The sequence below is a fragment of the Hippoglossus hippoglossus genome, chromosome 8 (genome assembly GCF_009819705.1).
Source record: "Hippoglossus hippoglossus isolate fHipHip1 chromosome 8, fHipHip1.pri, whole genome shotgun sequence".
NCBI lineage: Eukaryota > Metazoa > Chordata > Actinopteri > Pleuronectiformes > Pleuronectidae > Hippoglossus > Hippoglossus hippoglossus.
Genome location: NC_047158.1, coordinates 5,820,220 through 5,828,377, shown reverse-complemented (window position 1 = coordinate 5,828,377; position 8,158 = coordinate 5,820,220). Strand labels below are relative to the sequence as shown.

Below are 8,158 nucleotides of genomic sequence, written 5' to 3'. Positions count from 1 at the left end.
ATTTCGATAAATTTTGGTACAGAACCGATTCAGATATTTCATGTGGCCAAACCACTCGATCTAAACTGCCTCAGTGGGGATCAGACCCTCATCTTTTCTTGCAGACAGACTTTGTGATTTGGATTAATTATACCACCATCTTGCCTAGTGCAGGTTTTATGAAAAACATTAAAAGAACAGATGGTTCCTCCTTCCAGCTGTGACTAAAACCATCAGGGAAATCAATCAATCATTTCTTCTACCTTCAAGATAAAACAGTTTGATGTTTCCTGTAGCAGATGTTCATCAAAAGTTCATTCCCTCCAGGATTTGGGGGGAAATTGTTGCAACCATTAGAGATGGATTTCACCAAAGCTTTTATTTAGGATTTCGAGGGATGTTGCAGTCAATGATTTGAAGGCTTTTGTCGTAATGACATTACAAAGTGAAAATTTAGAAAATATTTGCAGTTATTGGTATAAAGCTTTCAACCCTGATCATTCTGAAACTATTTTTACGAGCATTTATAATACGCAAACTTACACTAACCATTTATTTTTGGTCTAACTCGCAGAACAAAAACCATTCAACCCTATTTTCTTGTAGAACAGCAGTGCAATTATCTCCAGCAGTAACTTTTGTCATTTAAGATTCGTGTCTCATGTTAACATTTTCACACACTCGCTCACTTGATCTCACAAAAACGTGAGTTCAGTGTCTTCCATATTTTTGGCTGCACTTTTTCTGCAGGTAGCACTGCTGTGATGCTCAAACGGGAAACTACTATGACTGGTCAAATTGGTGGGACAGATATGGAGACTGGACAAAATTCCATGGTCCTGCAGAATTCACAGGGATTGGTTGAATTTTGGGACTGCAATTTGTATGATAAAACGTATGATAAAATGTAATGAGGAATAGTAATGTCAGTCTTTTATCATGCAAACAAGACTGTAGACCGCGACCACTAGTTTTTCCCTCATGTCGGTGAAATGCTGCGCTGCTTTGGTCCAGAGGGAAATATCAAAACAAAAAGTATTACCATGAAATTAGGATCTAGATAAGAGCTTGGTCATGACTGCTAATTGACTTTTCCTCTAGTGCCACCATGGAGTACATTTTTTTGTGTGAAATGTTTTGAAAGCTTTCCATGAAATTTTGTCCATACCCAAAGCGGAACAGCTACTATTTTTCGATATTGCGTGAACACAAAATGAGTACGACCAAAAGTTGCCAGCATGACCCCACTCAAACTAGTTCAATTGTTACCTTACTTTGTGATTTTCCTTTTGTGAAATTAACAATACATGTTTCTACTTTCTGAGGATTCCTGTTGGTGTTGTTAATATTTCCTCAAATCTTTTTTCTAATAGATGTAGTGAAAGATGATTAAAGTGATAGTAAATAAAATAACATAAATTTGCTTTATTTGGTGAAGAGAAGTGTTTTTTCCCTTACATTGTTGTTTCGCTCGTTGACAAGCTGCAATTACCATTTTGCAAACAGAGCTGCTTGCCTGGCTTTATATAGTCATATTTTGAAATTGATGATATGATCAGGAATCGATATTTACATGATTAAAAGTAGAAATCCGCACACCTTTTTCTTTTATCGATTCATGCAGCTAAGTTGAAAGCAGTTCTATATAAATTTGGTTTAGTCCGTGAGTCAGATATCAAATCATTGCTCCACTCACACATGGAAATAAAACAGAAGCTGCATCTTGTGTGTTTATGTTCTCAGGTATGGCAACTGCTTATGTTTATCATCAATCGCTTCGCTAAATCAAAAACTAAAGCTGTTTCCCATCCACCTTTTATCTACTTTGACGGAAAACAGCTGCTCCTGCGATTAGATAAGAGCTCTCCTTTCAGGTTGTCACCTTCACAGCGCCGCTTTATAGTTTAATTTAATCCTCGTCTTCATGATAACATTTCTTTGGACGGAGCCTTTGTTTTCTTGGCATCTCACCAGTATGTCACCAGATTCCAGTAATCCTGTATCTCTTAATCAACTCCTGACATTCATTTGAATCTACCTTAGAGCATGAGAGCAAATATGCATGCTCCATATCGCACTTCACTTTTTTTTACAGGCACGTGTCCATGCTTTTATAGATTTACATTATGTACACATTTCTGTATGCGTAAAGCCATTCAAAGACAACTACTGTTGGACCTAAATAATTCAAACACTTGCAACATATTTTTCTAAGAAGCTGTGTTTATTTCCTTCAGTTTCTTTATAGAATTGCATTGGAATTGTTTTATAAATAAGCTTCTGCTGTATGTGGCTACAGGTGTTGCTCTGATGTGGAAAACATTTTCTCATTTGCTGCCAGCAATGCAGCATCCACAAACTCTCTGCGGACTTCGACCGTGCATCTTGTTCAATCTCGCAGTGTGTTTACGGCCGGGTGTGTGTGCATTAATTGTCCAGTTGTGGCCAAAATGGGTTGCATCTTCCTCTGCTGCAGACATGATAATGTGTGTTTATGTCTCATTCACACAGCACCATGTGGGGATTGCGTCACTTTCATCTCGACCCAAAATCTATTGCCAAAAGTGTTGGGGGATATAGTCTTTCTTTTTATGCTCCTGCTGTTGTGCTGCTGGTCGTCATGACTTGAGTCCAAATGCTTCAATGCCCTTTTGTATCCTACGAGTAAGCAGACCAGGCAGGAACACTTTGCTTTGCATGTTTACGCCAAAAGCGAAGCCAAGACAATTGATCGCCCCCTGGTGGCTGCCTGCTGTAAAGGTCCTCCGCCATATCAGTGGGCATGGGCTATACCATAAACTGTATGTTAAGATGGATGTTGTAGCTCCACTTCCTCCCACTATCCAAAGTTTATGATGTTTAACCATGTGTTGATATCATCAAATAACTAATTAAAACCAAATTTATCTGAACCATGAACACTTGAGCAAACATCTGTGTGATATGAACTCCCTAAAATGACAAAAGCTATTTAACATGTATTTAGATTTTGGCCTATGTCTCGTCTACTAACATGGGCGAGGCAGGGTTAATGACCTATACCGCAGCCGGCCAATAGGGGGTGATAAAGGGGATTCTGCTTCACTTTTGGGGGCTGTCACTCATCTTCATATACAGTCTATGGGCCAAACAAAATCTACAAAGAGATCTGCTGACTTTACTGTAGATTAATTTAATTTGTCCCTGTCAGGATACTGTAGATCAGGGGTCGGCAACCTTAATTAGTGTGCCATATCAACATTTTTTTATATTAAGTTTTATTATTGAACAACATTAATATTTCCAACAGACTTGTCATTTTATTCCATCCATATTGGCTATATATAGAACAACACTTTAAAGAAACATGTTTATCTCATTATGATTGCAATAATAAGTTTGTCATTAACCCCACCAACCACACTCATATTCAGAATTGCAAAAGCTTGCTTCAAAGACTTTGAGACAGTTGGCTTGCTTCTCATACCTGGACACTGCACGTTGGATCGATTCTCCCTTGTCTGCCTGATCTTTGAAACTTCTTTCGGGCTTTGTCTCAAAGTGGCGCTGAACACTGGACGTTCGGCAAACAACATTTTCAAACGTGCACACAGCACGGTCCTTATGACAAACAAAGCCACAGTCTTCTGCCCATGAGGACTGAAATGCCCGTGCCTTCAGTATTTTAGCTAGCGGGCATGACATCACCAATACACCTGAACGGCTGCACTTCACGGAGATTCATGTGGGGAAATACGAGCAGCGCCGGCTGGGAGGCTTCTTCTTCTTCTTATTTAATGGCGATTGGCATCCAGCCTATGGCGCATTACTGGCACCTAGTGGCTGGGAGGTGTTAACATCGATCAAGCTAAATAATACAGGCTGCGTGACGGCAAAACCTTTGAACATTTCTTTAATAAGTGTGCCAATGATTATGGCTCCGCGTGCCATCATTGGCACGCGTGCCTTAGGTTGCCGACCCCTGCTGTAGATCGATGACTCTGGTTTTTCAGTAATCTGATTGGTCAGTAGTTTGGTCATTGACAGGACCTGATCTTTTGTCTCAAAGTTAACCTGAAAGTTAACAGTTCAGCATAAGTTACCATGATGATAAGAAGTGAGCCAGCTTCCCAGGACTGAAAATTCGGAGTTAAACCTGAAGTTATCTGAATAACCGCAAATCCTGCTTCATAGTATAGGCCTCAGGTCATGATGGATGAAGTTAGATTTGTTTGGCTCCCTCCTGGCTTCCACCCCATTTAAATTGTGTTCTATTTTGTCTTTACGCCAGTGTCCTTTTCTGTTTTCTATAACCGTGTTGAAAATCCATGTGTGATCTCCTTTGTGTAGCCATAAGCTTGGATGTAGCTGCTGCTGTTGACCTGAATACATTTGTAGATTGATACTGGATCAACACACTCAAGGGTCCTTGAGTGAAAAAGGAATGCAATCTAATGACGTTAAGAGTGTTACAGCTTTTGTGTGTGTGTGTGTGTGTGTGTGTGTGTGTGTGTGTGTGTGTGTGTGTGTGTGTGTGTGTGTGTGTGTGTGTGTGTGTGTGTGTGTGTGTGTGTGTGTGTGTGTGTGTGTGTGTGTGGGTGATGAGAGCAGAGAGTGTGTACAACATAAACTTGCTGAACTTCGGTGGCTGTCCTCCAATCTTTCTTTACACAGACAGAAGTCAAGGATTGTTCACAGAAAAAGGAAAATTGACTCATTACCTACACACCACTGTACATCGGTACAGTGGTGTGTAGATAATGAGTGGGAGGGGTTGGTGAAGAGTCCACAAAATTGAGCCCTATTGAAATTGTAAGGATTATTATTATTATTATTCTTTTCTTTCAGGCAAATGAATTGGGTTTTTGAGGGCTTCAACATGCTCCAATCGTTACCAAAGTTTGCAGAAAATTAGAAATTGGTGAAAATGTACGTATTCTGGAGTAATTTTAATGTTATATTTACATTTCAACTTAAAAAAGGTCAAAACTCTGTTTATCTTTCATAGTGTTTATTATTTTTATCACAATATTAAAATCACATCATTCACTAGGCTGCTGTTGAATAAACACTTTTACAGACAGAATCATTTTGGCTTCATCACATCAAACAGACAAATGTTCATATATGTTGGATTATTTCATATGTGAACAGACTTTATGTGATTAAACATGAATCATGTCTCATGTGTGAGTTTTAATAAAGTTTGTTGAATGTGAACAATGATCAGCTGTTATTGATAAATGTGTTTTTATGTGGATCTTCATCAGTTTGCTCGACTTCATGGATCCACACAAAATCTAAATGATAGAAAACATTTTCCATGAAAGTAAAAAACAAACCAAAGATAAAGATCAGAAAATAATGAAATCTTTTTACACACGTGGAAAAGTCGACAGGAGAAATAAAAATGAGTGAGAAGTAAAAGGAGAAATAAATAAAGCTTTAGAATAACGAGTTTAACATTTAGATTCAGCAGATTTCTCTTGAAGAAATAAACATGATGAATCAAATCTTTATCTCTAACTGCTCTGATCCAGCGTCACAGAGACATTCACAGGTAACAGCTTCACTGGGTGATGATCTCTAATGTAAAAGAATGGAAACATCTTCTGAGTGAAAGTGTGTTTGTTAGTATCAGGATCAGAGAACGACAGTTCTCTTCTGTTCCAGTCCAGTTTCACTCTGATCCTCTGGATCTTCTGCACAGAGAGATCAGATGATGCTGATGGTGACACTGCTTTGTATTTACCTTCAGAGAACAATATTCTCCATAATCCAGACAGTTTGTCTCCCTTCCTTTGGACAGACTCTGCTGACACACCCAGTTCCCAGCATGTACTGTCTCCAACCAGGATGTCCCAGCTGTGAGTCCCTGAGTTAAAACCCTCAGATCCCAGAACTAAGGTGTAATGATCAAACCTCTCTGGATTGTCAGGAAGCTTCTGTTCCTCTCCTCCTCTCAAACAGGTCAGATCTTCAGACAGGACGAGCCATGGATGAGCAGAGTTTGGGTCCAGAACCACAGGACTGTAGGAGACCATGTCCTTCATCTTGTTCCAGATGTTGAAGCTCAGGTTGCCCAGATGTTTGGCCTTGTCTATCAGAGCTCCTGAGGCCAGCTGTGGATCATCCACCAGGGGGCGCTGCTGGACTCGTTCCACTGCAGCCTTGTATTTGAGCAGGAATGAGACGTCTTGAGCTCTCAGCTCGTCCTCTGTGGTTCTGATTGTGTCTGAAAGAGCCGTTATGTCTCTGCTCAGAGATTCAATCCTCTCCTTCATCATCCGACTCTTCTGCTCCTCTTCCTCCCTCAGTGCAGCCATCCTGGCCTCCTCTTCCTCCTACAGAAACTGATGAAGCTTTTTAAACTGCTCCTTGATCTGCGTCTCTGTGAGTCCGGCCTGGACCTTAATGTGTTCTGCTGTTTGTTCAAACTCTACTTTAACACGTTCAAAACACTGTAACTTCTTCTTCAAGGGCTCCAGAGTTTCCTGAAGCTGCTTCTTGTGTTGTTGTGCAGCTTCATCGATGGGTCTGAATCTGTGGTCGGTGTGTTTTTCTGAATCTCTGCAGACGAGACACACTGGCTGCTGATGGTCCAGACAGAAGAGTCTGAGTTTCTCTGAGTGCAGACTGCAGAGAGCATGTGAAGAGCTCTGATCTCTCTCCTGTAAGAAGGTCTCACACAGGTTCTTTAACACCAGGTTACAAGGTGGTTCCCACTTTGAAAAAAAAAAAAAATTGGATGTGGCAAATATCTCTTACAAAGTGGACACACTTTTACTTCTTTGTCTTTCCACCAGCTCTTCTCACAGTCTTTACAGAAGCTGTGGCTACATGACAGAATGACAGGATCTCTGAAGACATCATGGCAGACGGCACAGCAGTGATCCTCTTCTGATCTGGAAGCCATTGAGTCTCCAGGTGAAGCTAAAAACAGACACAGTCAGTCACAGCTCCACGAACTTCACTGAGGTTTACTTCCTCTCTGAGTCAAGGTGTTTGTTAAACTCACGGTCAGTGTGTGGAGCGTCGGCAGGTTGTAGTTTGACTCTTCTCTCCTGTAGCTGGAGTCACTCAGGACGTTTGGTCTAGTTTGGTTTAGTTTGGTTTGGAAGGTGAATGTGATCGTCTGGTTTTCAGCCTGCGTCTCTTCAGGGAGGAACAGATGTGTCCTGGTTTCTCTGGTGTGTCAGGACACGATTGTAAAAAGTAATTCAAGCCTTGGATTTGATAACTGGTCAAAAGTCATTTGGCAGCAACAAGCTCACACAGACAAGAGACTTGGTTGTAAAATAGCTGCTTGAATATGATCGATGTTCAAAATTCAGAGGTAGTTCTGCAAAATTTAAATATTAACAGGAAATGCAGAGGAGAGAGTCTGTGACGTAACTGCAGAGCTGAAGTCGCATTAAAGAGAAAGAAGCAAAGTGTAAACAAATGGACACAATGTCAGAAATTAAAAGAGGGTTTTATTTATGATTATTATTATTATAACCATAATTACCATTATTTATATCTTCTATCACTCTCTATCTATCTATCTATCTATCTATCTATCTATCTATCTATCTATCTTCCTAAATTGTTATGATGTTTTTGAGAAAAGATTAATTACATTTTTATTAATTTTACATTCATATATGTATATTTGTCTTCGTTTACAATATGTCATAACCTTGAAAGTTGGAAGAGGTTTTTATGTATATTTATATATTAAATATTTCAAGCAATTCTGCAGCTATATGATAAACTAGGGCTACATTGTAGCTGAACGGGCCCGAGCACACGCAACTCCTTTAGATTGAAGTTAATGTTGGCTCTTGTTATTATTATTATTCTAACCCAAATGAATTGGCTTTTTGAGGTCTTTAACCTGCTCAAAAGCTTACCACAGTTTGCAGAAAATTAGAAAGTGGTGAAAATTGACATATTCTGGAGTATTTGGAAATGGGCGTGGCAAAATGGCTCAACAGCGCCACCTGGAACGCAGCCCCTAGGTTTCCATTCGACCGATCTTCACAAAAATCATAGCCCAGGTGTATCGTGACCAGGCATACAAAAAAGTCTTAAGGAGCATTATGAAAATAAAAAAAGCCCGCCATTTTTGCTTTGGTGGCCATTTTGGCCATTTTCTACATTTATATTTTGACTAACTTGTCGTCGGGCTTTCATCAGATCAACTTCATATTGAGAT

The 8,158-nt window shown here is 39.9% G+C and overlaps 1 pseudogene; it reads right to left on the bottom strand.

Moving 5' to 3' along the window:
- Nucleotides 1-5,415: 5,415 nt before the first annotated feature.
- LOC117766308 lies at nt 5,416-6,874 on the bottom strand (annotated as a pseudogene).
- Between the last annotated feature and the right edge of the window lie 1,284 nt (nt 6,875-8,158).